The sequence below is a fragment of the Erithacus rubecula genome (genome assembly GCF_903797595.1).
Source record: "Erithacus rubecula genome assembly, chromosome: 10".
NCBI classification, from domain to species: domain Eukaryota; kingdom Metazoa; phylum Chordata; class Aves; order Passeriformes; family Muscicapidae; genus Erithacus; species Erithacus rubecula.
The window spans coordinates 3780698-3798647 of NC_136662.1; the positions used below are offsets into that span (position 1 = coordinate 3780698).

General features: G+C 43.2%; 1 protein-coding gene across 11 annotated transcripts in view; it reads left to right on the top strand.

Moving 5' to 3' along the window:
* Positions 1–17950, top strand: part of DAB1 (DAB adaptor protein 1) — a 393755-nt gene that overhangs the window by 244907 nt on the left and 130898 nt on the right. For 2 of the 11 annotated variants that reach the window (XM_079313510.1, XM_079313507.1), the window contains exon 1: positions 13342–13643. The exons of 6 other annotated variants lie outside the window; for them this stretch is intronic. The gene's annotated coding sequence lies outside the window, so the exon portion shown is untranslated. Of the gene's footprint in view, positions 1–13341; positions 13644–17950 lie in introns of those variants that run through there. 3 more of the 11 variants (XM_079313506.1, XM_079313512.1, XM_079313513.1) reach the window with 2 other exon arrangements.

A 17950-nucleotide genomic window follows, 5' to 3' on the forward strand; every position in this document is an offset into this window, starting at 1 on the left:
CTTTTCCCTTTTATTTTCTAATCGAGATGTAAGTTAATAATCCCTGTTAAAATGTAAACATATTTAGGAACTATTATTCAGAAGTCCTGATGGCTTTTAACTCGATGATTTTTGAAAGTCATTTGAATACTTTCCATTTTCCATCAATCACAGCTTCTCTTGTACTGAGAAGAAACCTAAAAAGACAGTGGTGAATGACTTCTCTGTAAAAAATGAGAGAGAAGGGCTGAGAAAAGAACAGCATGATTGTACTGCCTTGCCACTGCAGCAAATAATTCACATTGTACTTTCAAAAAGGGAGAAAATAGAAGTTTTGGCAGTCTCCACTAGAATAAGTAATTGAAAAGCTATCATAGAGCTATCTGACCAAAACCACTGGGTTTAATTATGCTTATGGGAAAAAGGAATAAAAACAAAAAAACATTTTGGACAGATTGGGTGGATTCTTCCACAGCTGATTCTGTTGTGAGATGGTCCAACAGGAACTCATTTTCCTGCAGAGTAAGTTATGTTTATTGTACATTATCCCCACCCTGGATCATGTACCTCATATATTTTGCTTTATGGGACAAATCAGATAACAGTTTAAGGCTGAGGGGTAGCTGACTGTATATATCCCCAGCTGGTTAAACTGCTGGTTGTCACTGGGAATCTTTCATGGGAAAGGCAATTTCAGGAGGATGAGATTCCATCTAACAGAAGTACCTCAAGTATATTTTTACACTTGCTCACATGCAGTATTTATTTCATAGCTATCTATGCAGAAGATAAATGTGAAAGGTGCAATTACTGAAACTCCCTCAGCTTGCTTGTGCCCTGTGATTCCTTTCAGCTCAAAGGTTTCAAATGATCATCCCTTACAGAAAAAAATGATAAAAATTAACTTGGTTTTCTATAAAAGCAGTTTTATCTATCCTTCAATTTCATGTTGCTGGAGTAAATGTGAAAATGTTTATATTTGATACCCCACAAGCAGCAATTACCAATTTTTGCTAAATCAATGCCAGCAAAGAGGTACTTTAAGATACTTTATGGCTGCTAAGTTTAAAATAATTCATTGAAATTAAAATATATAAATTGGATATATTTATGGTTTTTCTTTACATGTTTAATTGGATGTTGAGAAGCAAATACATGTATTTACAGGATGAAAAGATTGTGCTATGAAGAGAAAATTGGCTGAAAGAAGTAGTCTTTAATGCATGTCAACGGTGACATAGAAAATGTGAGGTGGTGATGTTATGAGAGTTATGTTGTTGACTCAGATAAAGTTTATTGATTGTATTAAATTCTGTGTTTAAAATGTTCTCCCCCTTGGCTGTTGATATGTGTAGCATCCTTCCTTTTCTAATTTTCACTTCTTTATATAAAGGAATGAAAACAGGGCAGTGTTTATTTCAGTTCAGCTGGTGTGGACACACCACTGTGTGGATTTTGTGTGCCTTCCACAACAACAAACATTCTACCAAATCTAAAATGGCAGAATACTTTATAATATTCACCTCACAATCCTTTTAAGTGATTCAAGTGTGGTTTAGAATCATCACCAAATCCCAGACTGGTCTGAGCTGGGAGGGATTTTAAAGCTCACCCAGTTCCAGGCTCCTGCCATGGGCAGGGACTCCTTCCACTGTCCCAGGCTGCTCCAAGCCCTGTCCAGCCTGGCCCTGGACACTGCCAGGGATCCAGGGGCAGCCACAGCTGCTCTGGGCAGCTCCCATACCCAGCAGTGTAACAGTGACAAAAGACAATGAAAGAAAGAGATATAAAGGTTTTTAGGTCTTTAATGCATACTGAGTTAGACAGCTTCCACTTCCAGGGGTCACAATGAGGATGCTCAGGCTTGCAAAAACCAAGGCTGCTCCAAAGCTGCCCAAATATTAAAAAAAGAAAAGCAAAAAGAGGCAATGAATTGAAAACCTGACATTCTCTGCTTCTCTGGGAAAGCATCTTAAAGCACACAAACATCAACAATATATTTTTCTACTGCTTTAAGATGAGAGCTGTGCTGTCCATGGGCAGGATTTTGCAGTGTCTATCCAACACTGCAGATATGTTTTGCTCCCAAGCTGATTCCATAACCCTGTGCTACTCTGCTCTCTGTAATTGTACTGATCATAGCATACTGTTTCTTTCCCATTTGACCTTTGCTTTTCACTGACATTTGCAAAATGTGACTAAGTTGAAACCAGACTAAATAGATGTTAACAGCAAAATCTTTTTGCTGCTCTTTCTATTTAAAAACAAAATCTATTTTCTAGAACTGCAGAATGTGAAGACAATTACAAAAGTTCTGATATTTGCCATTACTGCAGCACATCCAAATGCAATTAAAGACATTGACCACTTGCTTATTTTTATGTGCTGATTTACACAAATCTATTCAAAGTAATGAGAAGCCCAGCTGGTACAAATCGTTACCAAATGCCTTTCGTAGCCACCTTTAGCCAGAGAACATTTGTTCCACGTTAACTGAGAACAAACTGTTTCAAATCATGCTGCAGTCCCTCAGAAGTTATTAGACACACATTCATCAACTGTTTTGAAAGGCAAAATTAATTTACATGCTTCTCTAGCACCAGATGTGTGTTCTGAGGTGTCATGGTAGAACCTTGCCCAGCATCTCAGCTTTTGGGTAGAGGGGACATTTCCTCACTGGGTAGAGCAACCTTGGCAGCAAAAGCTGCTCAACAACCTATTTATTAGTATCTGCACTCCTCCCCTGCTGTTATATTAATATAATGAATTGTTCACAGGTGCTCCAAATGAGGTTTAGATGATCGCTGGGAGCTTTGTTACTCAGACAAGCCAAATCGAAAGGAGCAGATGCAACAGTCCCCCAGCAGAAGTACAAACTATGACTTAATGAAGGTCATTCTGCACATTTTGGCCTTGGCGACCCTGTGAACAATCAGACTGTCATTATTTTACTGTTTCTAGACAGAAAAGAGATTGCTTCTTGCCCACTTGCCTTGAATATTTTTTTTTTTTTAGTTGTCTTTATTACATCATTGGGAGCTCTTAATTGCATTTAATCCTGCTCTCTTTTAGCTAAAATGAGATCGTTCCCACATGATTGTTGTTAATCCATGCTCTAAGTAATGTTTGAGCTTTAATGCTCTTTTTTTGTGGCAATTGTTAAATCACAATGTGTATTCAAACACTGGGCCAGGTGAACAGACAGTAAAATGGACATTCCCAGCTGGATATGCAAAATGGGGAGAAAAGAAGGGCTGGAAATGGTGCCAGATGCATGGCCTGAACATTTCCTGCAGTTAATAGTGGTGCTGTCCAAAACCTGTGGTATTCTTCTCTGCCTTTGTTTTGTGGCAAATACAAACTAACACAATTATTCCAGGAAGGCCTGTGTATGCATTTAGCTTTGTAAATGTTGATTTACTGCTTTAAAAGTCTCCTGAAAGGCCGTGCAGGATGTGAAAGAGCTGCAGGACTTGGCAGATGAGGAATTGTCATAGGTGTGTCTTTGGGAAATGGAGGTGTCAGCCCAGCACAGACCTGGGTCCTTCCCTCTGACTCTGTCACAGATCTCACTGGGATTTTGGAGAAAAGCTCATTTATGCCTCTCCCTTATGATAGAAATAGGGGTGAGGATTTTTTTCTTAGCAGCCTTTTTAGCTGTTTAGTTTATGCATTTCTGAGATAAGGCTTTCCCCTTGCTTTATGTCTTACACCACTCATCATAAAGGGATTGTGGGCTCAGCTAGAGCCTCTCAGTTCTGTAATAATTGCAATAAATGTGAGGGCTACTGCACCCAAAGTGCTCCTTAATGTCCTTCTGCCCCCAAATGGGAAAGAGAAGAGGCTTTTTTCCTTTTTTTTTTTCTTTTTTTTTTGTTGTTGTGGTTGGTTTTTTGGGTTTTTTTTTCTTTTTTTCAGTTTAAAGGGAATGCACTAAGGTCACAACGTGCATCAAAGGTCTGTCTTTGCATCACTCAGCCCTCCACTTGGCAGGCTCTCTAACATGCACACTTTGATAGTTCAGTGACACATCTCACCAAGGAGAAAGGACAACATTTTAACCTTGAGCACACATTGCAGGAGAAAATTACACAGGGACAGAAAAAGCCATGTACAACTCCTGTGCAATGAGCCGAAGAAAAGGATCTTCATTGGGCTTTTCATCGAGAGGGGGCTTGGCAAGGAGCTGCCAAATGCTGCTGTTGTGTAAAAGGTGGGGGTGCAAGTGGCCAGTGGTGGAATTGCCAAGAGGATGCCACTCCTGCCAGCAAATATGACTGAGGAGAGTGATACTGCAGTGGAAACATGAGCACAATATTCTTAGTTCTCCCCAGAAGAAACATCAGTTTTGTCCTTTCTGCAGCAGCCTACATCCTTCTTTGCTCCAACAGGACACAGTGCATTCAGTAATAGGTGTAACCTAATTCTTGGGTGAATTTTAATGTGAAAAATGTATATCTGGATGCTTTTCTGACTTGGGCCTTGCCAGACTTTGTTTATATAAGTTTACACTGGACTCCTGGGGGCAGGTGTCTCATTTTTATTGGGCTTTATGGCAGAGGCTGCAGAGTGGAGTGCAGAAGTAATTGTTGGATCCAACCATGAAAACTGCTATTATTTGGTTTCTCTGTGACATCTGTTATATCCTGTTGTGCATGGGATGAGAGGCAGATTTTGTTTCATTTCAGAATCTGTTGGTGAGCATGAATAGTATCTGAAATAGTTGATGGCTCATCAAAACACATATAAAACACATATAAAAGCTCAGCTTCAGGAGGTGTAGCAAATCAGTGCTCTACAACAGGAGGATTCAGCTCCCAGCCTGTGGCAGAGGCAAAGCAGGCAGTAGATGTGTCAAGCAGACTAGAAAGGAACAGGAAACAGGAAAGGAGGATTTTCCCAGAGCAGCAAAAGTGAGAGGGTGGATTTATGGCTACCTGTCTACAAATCTCAGCATCCTCTGTTGAATTGCAGCAGATTTTCCCAGGAGCTGCACATTGTCCCATCCCAGCTGGGTGCAGGGGATCCTGTCCCCAGCACAGGCATGGACAGCAGCAGGCAGGGCTGCAGCAACATTCCCACAGATTTGGGGCTGCCACGGGGGCAGGAGGCTGGGGGAGCTCTGCACACTCCCCTTTTCTCATCCTGGCATATGTGCTCCTGGTCACATTGCTTTTTTACAGCTCTCCTCCTTCCTCATCAACAGGCCAGATGGATCTAGTCTTGCCTGCCACCCACTCTGTGTTGTTTATTGACATTTGCCACTCCCAAGGACTTGTACTTCAGCAGAAGGCAAGTATTCAGTTGGCTGCTATAGGTTTTTGTAATTCATTAGCTATTTAATAAAATTTTGACTTTTTTTTTTTCCTTGCTAAAGACTATGTCTATGATATATTTAAGTCCTGAGTGAAAATATTTAATATCAAAAGCTTTGGTTTTTAAGCAATGCGGATTTTCCCTGCTCTGAAAGCTGACAAACAACTTGGTGTTCTTCTTTAAATTTATTTTTCTGTAGAGAAAACAAGTTTATTGTAAAGGAGATAAGCTTAGGCAGATGTTGATGAGAAATGAAGGAATCAGAAGGGAAGGAGTTATTTGGCTTAACAATACATCAGATTTCTTTTTATTCTGTGTGTAACCTTGATTCCATGTAACTTCTCTGGATCCTGATGCTGATGTTTTGGGCAGTTTTGTTAGAGGCTGGCATAGAGATTCAGTCTTTAATGCACAATACATGTGAAAGCCTTCCAAAAGTTGCCATGATGTGTGTTCAGCATCCAAAAGTGGAATTTGTTCCTCATGTTGGGTTGAAGGGGTGCCACTGTATTCCCTAATTTGTTGAGTGTTATCCTGATTTGGAGAAATATCACCTTAGCCACAGAAACCATGTATCTAAAAAACTATAATCTCTTCTGTGTATATGTTGTGCAGTCTCAAACTGGACCTTAAGCATGTGACAACTGCCAGTCTTTTAAAAATCCCATTTGTTAACGTTCTTTGAAATTATCCTGGTTTTGTGGCAGTGGGTAAGGACTCCATAACCAGGTTGTACAGATTCTGTCTTGGTTCTGTCACAATTTCTTATTAAATGTGAATAAGAATGCCAGGAATGAAAAAAGACATAGACATTTAAGAATCTAAACTCCAGTGAGTGCCACTAAGTAGTTTTCTAATATAAATAAATAGAATGTATTTGAAATATTATTTTAAACCTCAGTGTTTTGTCTCAGGCTAACATTATAAACTCTTCCAAGTGAAGGATTGTCTTTTTAGATAAACAGCAAAACCCCTTTAGAAAGGAAGCCCTGATCTAGTTGACACCTATAAATTTATTACAAAATAAAAATACTTCAAAAATCCTTCATTTAAATTGTTATTTGAAGATTTATATTATTGCACTGAGTTGCTATGGTGGCACTTGCAATTTCCATTCCTGCCTGGAAAGCGTAAAGAGAAAAAAAAAAACCAAATAGTAAACGTCAGAAAGTAATGATTTGTCATGTTTTGAAATGTATTACAGAAATATCAACTTAGGCAAATATGTTTGGCTGAACTCTGGCATGCTGCCTGGAGCTGAGGCTTCCAGACTTGTGCAGAGCCTCACAGTGTGGAGTGCTTGGGAATTGGGAGCTCCAGGGTGCAGCCTCTGTGCTGGACAAGGGGAAAATTGCCATCCCAGGAGTGGTTTTACCTGGATTTAGTTTCACTGTGCTTTTTCAGGGGGTCCCAGAAGCACTGAGATCTTGTATCTGTTGAGCCACATGTGTGGAGGTCCTGAGTTCATCAGCAAGTGAAGCAGCCACACAGAATTCCTCAGTCTTTGGCCCAAATCTATCCCACAGCCTGAATGGTGGAGTGGTCCTGTCAGTCCTGTCAGTGTCAGGTCCATTTTGTTATAGAACCACGGAGTGGTTTGGGTTGGGAGGGATTTTTAAGATTATTTCCAGTTCCAAACCCTCTGCCATGGGCAGGGACACCTTCCACTACCTCAGGTTCCTCCAAGCTCTGTCCAAATTGGCCTTGGACACTCCCAGGGATGGGGCAGACACAGCCTCTCTGGGTACCCTGTTCCAGGGCCTCATCACCCCCACAGTAAAGGATTTTTTCCTAACATCCCATCTAACCCTGCCCCTGCTTACCCTGTCACCATGTGCTCTCATAAAATCAAGGAGCAGTGGCAAAAGAGTCAATCAGCAGCTGTTAAAGAGGCATCATATCCATCCTTGGATGCTGATGCTGGATCTGAAATGCCAAAAGGAAACGTATGCTGTGATATCCAGAGAATGGTTTGGGTTGGAAGATCACCTCATTCCAACTCTCCTGCCATGGGCAGAGATGGCCATGAGCTGGACTCAGAGACATGAGAGGGTAAAGGAAAAGGTCAGCAATGAAGCCTTAAAGGCAAAGAAATGTACAAGCTACTATTTAAACAAGAGGTTTTAAAAATGCATTATTATTAAAAGGAAAAATGATGAAAAATTGATTTCATACTTTCAGATACAGCTTTATGCAGCAGTGGGCTCAACTAACTCGAAAGTGGGCTAAGCAACTTTCAAAGGAAGGTGTCAGGAATCCTTTCTGGTGCCTAACAGAAAGAACACATTAAATCTTACTTGAAAATGCCTTTTCCAGCTAGTGCTTATAATACCATGCTGAGGGCATATTTCAGGATGAGTCTGAGGTTAAAAAAACACCTACTGAGTAACCAGTGGCACTTGCTTCAGCATTTGAGTTTTCCTCGGAGGTCTTCCATCCAATTACTGGCCAGATCCAGTGATATTTAACTTATCAGATCTGACAAGAGCTGAACCCAAGGTAGACTGACTGCCTAAACATTTATTTGTGTCAATGACACGTTTAAAACTCTCTGCTCTGTCTAAATATTTAAAAGGAAATATAAAGAGGAAAATGCAATGTGACATAAGAGGAAATGAAAAACAACCTTACTTGTTGAGGACATTCAGTACACACAATTGCTGTCTCCTGAATACCTGTTATTTTGGCAGCAATTGAGGGGAATGCAGCTCTAAATATCGTGTTCATCTGTCTCTTTTCAACAAAAAATTATTTTCACAATGGCAAGTGGATCTTTTGCTGTCAAAATCATGGAATATGACAACAGGCAAGATCTTTAGGAACCTCTGAGACTGAAGTTTTGAATTGTAAGACTACATCTAAAAATGAATAAATAATGAAGATAAATATATACTTAGTAAAAAGAAGCAGCAGAATTGTCCAAATCAGAGAGCTTGAATGTGTTGGCTGCTTGTTAAAGTAGTCAAAATCTTCAGAACAAGCTATAATAAGTTTTTTCACTGGGGAAAGTGAGGAGTTTAAAGTTTTCAAACCCCTTTTTATTCTCTAATCCAGAGTAAAGCCAAATTCTGGAATTCTCTGTGAAGCAGATAATCTGTATTTTCATAGCAGAAACACATTTTCCTTAGTAAGTACCCTTTGCTGTCATTTTATGTGTATTTAAACTAGTGTGAGCACTCTGCAAGGCAATGCAGAACCATGTGGGCTTTTAGGATGTAAGGGATGCTGAAAATTTTCTTCACCCAGTTCTGAGTGAAGTTCTGGAAAGGAGTTTATTAAATTCTGAGGTGTCTCCGTGTGGATCATCAGTGGTGTCTGGGGGGAATGAGAGAACAACAGAACTCAGAATGTGTGCATATATCATGCTCTTAGCAACATGTTCTCTGTTGGAACCTGACACTTCTGTTTGCAAAAGCAAACCCTCTCTAAATTAGTTTGCAGTTAATTGGCTGTGAAAGGAAATGCACCTTGCCAAAAAGGATTTGAAATATGAAGCAGTTTGGATTTGTGAAGGAGTTGATCGCTGTTCTTGGAGAAACACAGACTCTGTCATGGGCATCTGGGAAATAATGTGGTTCATAATCTCCAGTGCTTTCACAAATTCCATTATTTGGCAGGACAGGCATCTATTTGCTGCCATCTACTAGAAGATAAATTGATTTTGGAGAGGCACTCTTGGACTGTTTGTTGGAGCTGCTCATTTGCAGCTGAGGAAAGTGTTTGCAGCAGGGTTAGTCCATTAATATTTTGAATATGTGAAGGAGAGTAATTGGGGCTACCAGATAGAATGAAAGATCTTGTTTCTATTTTTCCTCCCAGGACTCAAAATTAAAGGAGTGGCCACATTTATGACAATAATCAGTGTTTATGTATGTCCTTGCCTGTCTCTGGGGTCTTCCCAAGCATTCCTGCAGAAATTCTGACAGGAGGCTTCTAACATACATGTGGTAGAGATGGACATAAAATAACTATATGTTGACTTATACAGGATCACAAACTAGTCAGTGACAAAGCTGAGATCTGAACCAAGCTCCTGAATCCCTTTTTGCATGTGTAACTACAAGATTTTGCAATCTTTGTTGAGATGCATGAAAGGAAGGCTCCCCCTGTGACTGAGCAATACAGTAGAGGATCTACCTTCAGAAATCAGTGATGAATTTCTGGAACATTCAAGACTTAATTCTATTTTTAGTATTTGCATGTGCTGACTTTTATTAGAGAGATGTCAGTGATATTTTTTTTTTAATAATGCATTTTCCACCAGATTGCACTGTGGGGGCAAGAATTATCATAACCTCTTCCTGATATGTCATTGTCAGAAAATAGAGTGGCTTCTTTTTCATGAAGAGCTACCAAAATTCTTCTAGGCAGATCTTTTTTGGTGGGCAAGAACAGTGTTCAACAATATATTCTGCTCAGTCACCTGAGGTATCTCTGAGGAAAGTATCCCAAGAGATGTTTAGTGGAATAAGAGAGTTAGGTTTCTTTGAATTTGAGAAAAGTGAGGATGAAACCAAATCATGATTAATTCTGCTGAATGGGTAAAGGAGCTCACTGTGTGGCTACAGCAGGAAGAGATGGGCTACCATAGTTACTGATAATGCAGCAGATACTATTTTCAGTCAGTGCCTAATTGCCTTAGAGGAACTTATTAAAGTGAAATCACTATTGTGTGAGGAGCTATTCACATAGAGGATCTCCAGAGTGATCAAGATGATCCTGCTGTGGGCTACAATATAGATCAGTAAATGTGAAGAGGGGTTTTGTGAGAGGGCTGACATCTTGAGAGCTCACTTGGCAAGGGATGGGTCTGCACATTGTGCTGTTATTTTAGTGAGATGTTAATAGCAGAAATAATGGCTGACTCTTTTTTTCAGATATTGAATTCCCCCTCCAAAAATCCCACTTGGATCCAGCAAAGTGTAACATTGTGTATCTTTCACTTCCAGATTTTTTCAAAGCACCAACAAAAACAACAAAAATTTCTCAGTGCCATTATTTGGTACCCCTTTATGATCAGCACAGGTTGAGATACATTAATTAGTTTAATGAATGTAAGGCCTGTGTTCCATCTCAGAGAATGTTCAGTTCTCATTAATGCCAGTGGCTGTCACATGTGTTCACTGGCAACAACCCTGCAGGGTTTTTGGCCAGTGGTTTGCCATTTTTGCAGGATGATGCTGGTTTTACAGTGTGCATTCTGCCTTAGCATTTCATGTGAGAAACACACAGGATTGCAGCTGGACAGCACTGAAGATGGTAAACTCACCTCTGAGGTGAAATTGGGAAGTTTTTTTACTCTTTTCCTAGGGAGTCGAAACCCTGACTGTGAATTATGAGTGAATTCATTGTAAACAGTTATCCTGCAGATTATCTTTTATTTGCAGGGAAACATTTTTGCTCTATGGGGGTGCAGTGGTTTACCAGCAACTGCAGTGCTTATTGAAATTGGGTAGTATAAAAAATTACTTAGAATCTAGGTCTATAGATATCAGTGGTTGATATTTTAATGTAGTTTCAAGGCAATTCTTCTAAAAAATTGTAGAATACTTAAATAGATTCTGATCATTGTCCTGAGTATAAATCTGTTCAGGAGCTCAGCTGATCTTACTTTCCCTTTAGTTGTTTTATCTAGTAATAAGTGACTGAAAGATGCACAAGGGACTGCTTTAAAAATAGTTGAGAACTACATTTTTAGGTTTTCATCTTCAGCTCCTCCAGCTGTTTAGTGGAAATTACATTTTTGGCCTGCAGATCTTAATATACAACTCTAAATGGTTTATCACATAATTGGTGATAAATGATGGCATAGTGCATCAGAAAGGAGAATACAGGAATGATGAGTTCAAGCTTTACAGATCAAGATAAATGAAAACTGTCAGTCTTCACACCAAATTTCTTGCTCCTTTGTTTCTTGATCCTGTTTTTCAGTAGAGAGAAGGAACTGTGACCAAATTCATGTTCTCAAGTGAGAGTTTGGGTTTCAAAGTTACAGCCTAAAAAATATTTTACATTAAACCAGAGCAGATTGCTTATGACAACTCCTGCATAATGAAGGAACACAATGAAGAACTGCAGTGCATATTGCTCTTCAGGTCTGTTCTATTTTCATAGTTGTTTTTTTTAAAGTAGAAAATTGCATAGTATAATTACAAGTTCATTTGCATTCATATTACAAGCTGTGAGCTAGTACTCTTTTATATTTAAAAAGTATTATTAGCAAGTATGACTTGCATCCATCCATTTCAGAAATGAATGGGAATGAAGTTTTATACTACTCCAAGTTCCCTCTCTACTTCGTCAGCTGCCAGCACCCCTCCTGTAAACTCCAGGACCTCAGTGAGGCCAGCAACACAATAAATGAAATTTCATTTTACTGTGCATTGGTAAAAGGGTAAGAGCAGCTCAATTACCATTTCCCCAACAAAAAATATAAATTGCCTTTTGGGAACTAAGGATCACCACCAGTATTTTGTTGGATCTAATACGTATAGACAAGCATGTCTCCTCAGGGATGCTGTCTATTATTTCCTAATGAAAAAAATTACTTTATTTCTCCTTTAGTTCTTTGTCTTCCTAGATGTTGAAATTCTCACCAATAGGAAATTTTGCTGCAATGAAGTTGACTACTTACTTCTTTTAATTCACATTAGAATAAGTGGGTTCAATTGAGAATCTGACCTTTCATTTCTGTAATAAATTGAAATTAAGAAAACAGGTCTATAGCGAAAAGCTCCATTGCATCAACTACTTTTATAAATGTGGCTTGAATTTTGAATTTTTTATGTTGTAAAGGTTATTACATGACGTTATCTTTTATGCTTAACACCTAATGTGCTGCGGAAAGAATAATTGAGGGAGATGAAACTGATAATATTTGAGAATGTTACGAGATCTGTGCATGTACTTCCAATCAATCTGTTGGCTCAGCCTTTCCCTCTGCTCCCTGCCCTGTTCAGCGTGTTGCCACATCGCTTCAGCTCTCCTGGCTGTCAGGTGGAGCTAAAATAACCTGTAGGCATCTTTTATCTTGTGAGCATCCAGTGATCCCTGCCTGGCTGGCATCCCGGGGAGCGCACATCAGCAGCTGGGTACCTGCTGAACATCTGGGTGTCCTGCAGAACATCTGGCTCCTAATTCCTGGCCAGACACAATCCCCTGCCATGGTCTGAGCCTTTTTCCCTGTCAGACGAGGGAGATGTGGCCACTCAACCCCGGGGGTGAATCAGATCTATCTAGAGGCTGCAAAAAGCTCTTCTTTTAGTAATTTACCTCGGTTAACGAGAACAGCGCTGCTTTTGTGCATTGATTGGAGATAATACTGGTGAAATGGCAATAACCTGGCAAATGTACTTCTCCCTGTATGTAAATCCTTTCGGGAAGTGCACGACAGCGTCTGTTTTCTATGGGTCTCCGTTTGTAAAGAAGCTGTTATCACAGAATAAGTTTAATGGGTCGTGAATTCTGTGTTGAAAGGAGAGTCTCTCCATGACTTCTGATCCGCCTGCAACAGACCTATTGGCTCGGCAGCGAGTGCATTAGGCTAAATATGCTTCCTCCATTGACTCTGAAGGTAACAGCCCTAAATGCCTCATTAAATTTTCATGGGTGACTGCGAGAAGCCATGAGAAAAGCAGCACGCTGGTAGCGGTGGGGCCCCCGGCCCGGCCGGAGCCCCGCGGCCGTGAGGAGGAGCCGCGATGGCGGGGCCGTGTCCGGGCTCCACGCGTGGGCAGCGGCCACCCCCGCCCTGAATGCCCCAGTGACCGCCCCAGTGACCGCTGTGAATGCCCCACTGACCGCCCTGACCGCCCTCCGTGCGCTCCGGGGCAGCCCCTGCAGCCGCCGGTAGCGGTTCTCCCCTCGGCCGTGGCGGAGCGCGGTGCTGCGGGCAGCCCGGGATGCGGAGGGGTCTCCAGCGGCTCCCCTGCGCTCCGCTCGCACACGGGGGCTGCCCCGGAGGCGATGCCAGGCTCGGGATGAGCCGACACGCCGAGCCCCCTCCCCTCCCCGAGCGGGGACAGCTCCGCCAGCCCCCTCCTCGCCCGTCCCTCTCTCCCTGCCCAGCTGCACAGCAGCGCTGAGACCCCCAGCCCTGGGAGAGGAGGAGAAGGAGGAGGAGGAGGAGGAGACCGACCCCTCATCAGCAGCGTTCCTCCACCGCACACCTCCCTTTTCCCCTCCCTCTGGCCTCAGCGCCGCGCTGGCGGGGCCGGAGAGGGCAGGCGGCGCGGGAAGGCGGCTCTGCCAGCATGGACGGGCCATGTGTATCCTAAGGAATAACAGCAGCTGCTGCGCCCACGATGGGGAGCAGAGGAGTGCGCGGAGGAGAGGGCTCGCTGGGGCAGGTGAGAGCGCCGGTCCCCGCTGCCCTGCGCGGCCGGTCCTGAGGGCGGCGCGGCGGCGGCTGCGGGGTGCGGGGGCTGCGGGACGCGCTGCTCCTCCTGCGAGCGGGGACCCCCTCCCCGCAGCGGCGTGGAAGGGCAGCTTTTCTCCGAAGGAAGTTTATTTCTGCCCGTCCTTCCCCCCTCCCGCTCGCTGCCGTCCCCCCGAGGCGGGGAAAAGGCTGGAATCCCCTGCGAGTCGCGGGAAGTTGCCGGCTGCGGGGGGAGGCTGCCCCACAGCCAGCCGAGCTCTGGGGCAAAGGGCTGGGAGAGCTTTCGCCATCCCCCGCAGCGGGGCAAGTTAAAAAAAAAAAAAAAAAATCGAGGAGGGAGCCAGAGACGCGATGCGGCTGCGGGATTCCCCCACCGTGCCGGGGGTCCCTGGGATGCGCCGCTCCCGGGAGCCTCGGCCCCGCAGCTGGAAGCGCCGATCGGTCGCGGTAGTGCTCGGTTCCCGGGGAAGCGCCCCCCGCTGCCGGGCTGGGAGCCGGCCGAGGGCTGGGAGCGGGCTGAGAGCTGCGGTGCGGCTCGGCTGCGCCGGCGCTGCCCTGCCCGGGAAGGTGCGGCAGAGCCGGGGACGCCGCGCTGAGGAGCGGCGGGGAAATGGCGCCCGGAGCGGGCGGAGGGGCCGCTGGACGCGCGGCGAGCGGGGCGAGCTCGCCTTCCGCAGCCGGGGACCCTGCGGGGACCGCCCGCTGCTCCCCGGCCAGCAGCCCCGGCCAGCAGCCCCAGGACAGCATCCCCAGGACAGCATCCCCCGGCCAGCATCCCCAGGACAGCATCCCCCGGCGCTGCCAGCGGTGCGCGGTCCAGGGCAGCGGGTGCTGACTGGCCGCTTGCAGTAGAGGTGCTGCGGGTTCGTGCTCCTTTCCTTTAGGGGAGAACCCGACAGCTCCCCCCGCGATCCGAGTGTTTTGGAGCGCTTTCTTCCCGGGGTTGTGCGCGGCCACCGGGAGCAGGCAGTCGGGAATGAAAGTTGAGAGCGCTGCGGTGGGAGGAAGGTGGGCGCAGGAGCTGCTGGATCAGGGCAGCGCTGCCAGAGCCCTCGGGGGCCGGCAGGACGAGCGGGGCACTGTGAACTCCCCAGAGCCACCTCTCGCTTTGGTGTTCTCCAGGGTGTTTCACACGCTGCGAGCTCAGGTTCATGACCGGCACATTTGAAACGCCTCTGTGAATGGTGAAGTGGGATGCTGGGACCAGTAATCATAGTAAAGAGCAGTAGATAACAAAGCTGGTTTCTGGGCTGGAGAGTCCTGGAGCTCGCAGACGAATGGGAAGTTTTTAATTTCCCGACGAACTTCTCTTTCATTGTACATTTCAAACCGCGTAAGTCAGTTTCCAGGTCTTTCCCCGAAGTGGTTTCAAAAGCAAAGTCCTTGGAACTCTTTGCCATTTGTCTAAATTCTGAATGCATGTCTGAAGCATTTAATCATGTTTATTGTTTTCAGCCACTCAGACGGAATAAAAATTACTTATCGTTGACGAAGCTTATCTTGCAAGCTGTTTCACAGTATGTTTCCATTGCAAGACACAGCGCTGTGTTAAACTACTGATGACTGTATTGTTTATTGTTCTTTCATTCCCCACCCTCGCCCCCCATAACACCAGTATCAATCTGTTCCTTACTGCTATACTCAAAAATAATGGAGGAGCAAGTTTTCACCAGTTTGGTATTTTCACTCGTAGCTGAGATTGATGTCTTTTATATTTGCTCTTAAGCTGTTTTTCATTCAGTGTGCTAAAGGCAGCTGATGTATTAAAAAAGGAATCAAGGCATAAAGCTAAAAGGGACTTTAAAACTCCTGAGCTGAAACTGTGCATGGAATGAGTGCTGGATCCACAGCATTATTTATTTGTTTATCCACATACATAACACCTTCCTGAGGCATAAGATTCCTTGCCCCTTTGTCATTACCATTTATGTCATCACACAGCTAAAATGCACTATTCACACTGGTCTAGAAATACAGATTTATTGTTTGCAGTGTTTTGATCTTGGACTGCACTTCATAGGTGATTTTGCTGCACTTTAGCAGTATCTCAACACAGTGATGGAGGACACCATCATGTTTTCTTGTAGGATTACCTTTGGGACCTTAGTGACTGCACACATCAGTGGTTTCATCTTAGGAGGATTGAAATTGATTTTCTTCTTTTTTTTTTTTTTTTTTCTTTTTTTTTTTTTTTATCTCAGACAGTGAAAGACCCTGTGTATGTCCTTTGACCCATGGCCTCACAAGATGAAGTGAAACCAATAGTGGAGGATGTAGACTTGAAGTAGCTGCTACTAAAAAATAGAGGTATCAGAATAAACTCCTTGCCCTGGTGATCAGTCTGTGTGATTCTTCGGGCAAGACACAATTTTTTAAATTTGCAAAATTTGTAAACTGCTGCATATGTGTATCAAAATAAATTTAAAGCATGAGCATTATGGTATTTTTTTCTTGTACTTTTGATGGGTCCTTGCACAAGCAAAGGAAGATTAACCATTCCCTCTCATCCATAGCAGGCCTTTGTCTCTAAAGTATTTTATATTTCAAATTATTTGCAAGGTATTTGTGTTGAATTTAGCATCAGCCAAGCTCAGCAACTAAATATCAGTGAGGTTGAGAACCTCTCTTTTTACAACCCTGTTTGCATGTTAAACTGATAGCAAATACTAGCAAAGAGGAACACGATTTTCTAGATGTTATAGTTCAAATTAACTTTCCCAGTCAATATTTAGTCAAGGTCTTGATGGTTAAAGTTAACTGTCCAAGTCAATGTTTAGTCAAGGTAATGACTTGGTTTTTATAAACACTACCCAAGCATTCTTGCAGAATTAATCAGAGTTGCTTGCTCAGCCAATTACTTAGGAATAAAGCTATGTTATTACTTGGTCTCTCATATGTCCTGTTCTATTTGGTGTTATTTCAGCAGTGCTTGATTTCAGCTCTTCTGTGGCTTCATTCTTACAGCACCAGCTCTGTCTTAAGGCATTTATTTTCCTGGTGGTTTTGGGAAGTAAAGGAAGTCCTGCACAAACCTGTTTTTGTGGTAGGAAGGTGAGATGTGGAGATGCCAGGTGCTGGTTCCCAGAAGGAAATGCAACATGTAGTACTAAAACAAAATTTGTTTGCATCCAAGGAAGTCTTCAGGAGCCTGTGCTGAGCAGCTCCTTGTGCAGTGCTCAGGAAGAGATGAGCACTTGGGATAAAGCAATCATTAACAATATATGAAAACCATTTTGGTGTCTGGGACAAAAGTGATGAAATTGAGAATTGTTGGCATTGGTAGTTACAGTGAAAGATGGAAGCATGTTGTGATCTGGGCAAGAACTGGAAGTCTTTATTGTGATTCTTCATTTCTTGGCATCCCTTTAAATGGGATCTTCATTCTTCCAGGATGGCACTTCAGTCTCTTAAACTGACACTAAAATCACAGTCTGGACTTCATTGTACCAGTGGTTTTTCTTTTTTTTCTTTCTCTTTTTTTTTTTTTTTTTTTTTTTTTTTTTTGTATCACTTGCAAATGCACTCCCTGCAATTACATGGGTATTAGAGTAGATATTCATTAGGATTTTACTAATCTGAACCTCAAGTGCTGTTCTGCAAATTTGCCAGCCTTTGTAAGGCAGTGCTTGACTTCATCAGCTGCACTGTTTTATTATGAATATTTTGATACAGTAGAATGGAAAGTATATATTCTAAACCAAGTAAATAATCAGATTGAAATATTTTCATTCTCATACTTTGATTTGTTACAAAGAGAGCCTGCAGCTCTATATTTTTAGTTTTTGCCCAGTCTAACTGCAGCCAAATGACATTTCATGGTGGTGGTTTAAGAATTTCATCCATGATTCAATCTTCCATTTCTGTTTCAAGGCAGCAGAATTGCCACAAATCAGAGAAGGTGAGTATACCCAATACTGTGAGCTCCAGGAAAGGGACCTGCATCTGTGTTTAGTCTTACACTGCTGTCAAACACGTTTTTAAGTGCTCCAGGTGTAAGCAGGGTTTTAAATTCTTAACTTGGTTTATTTTAGTGGTTCAGTCGAGCACAAATCCTCTGGCAGAACCCACCAGTGCGAGCCTTGCTGGTGACAGTGGGGTCTGTGGTGGATCTCTCTCAAGGTGAATATTGAAGAACCAGAGTGGGGCAAGACTCTTAATCAATATATTGGTTTTTGTGGAGTGAAGCTGATGCCCTGGGCTGACCCATGGTGCAGGTGCAGAGGCCCCAGCTGTGGGGGAAGCAGCTGCCCCAGCCCTTCAGACAGCTGAACCTGAGCA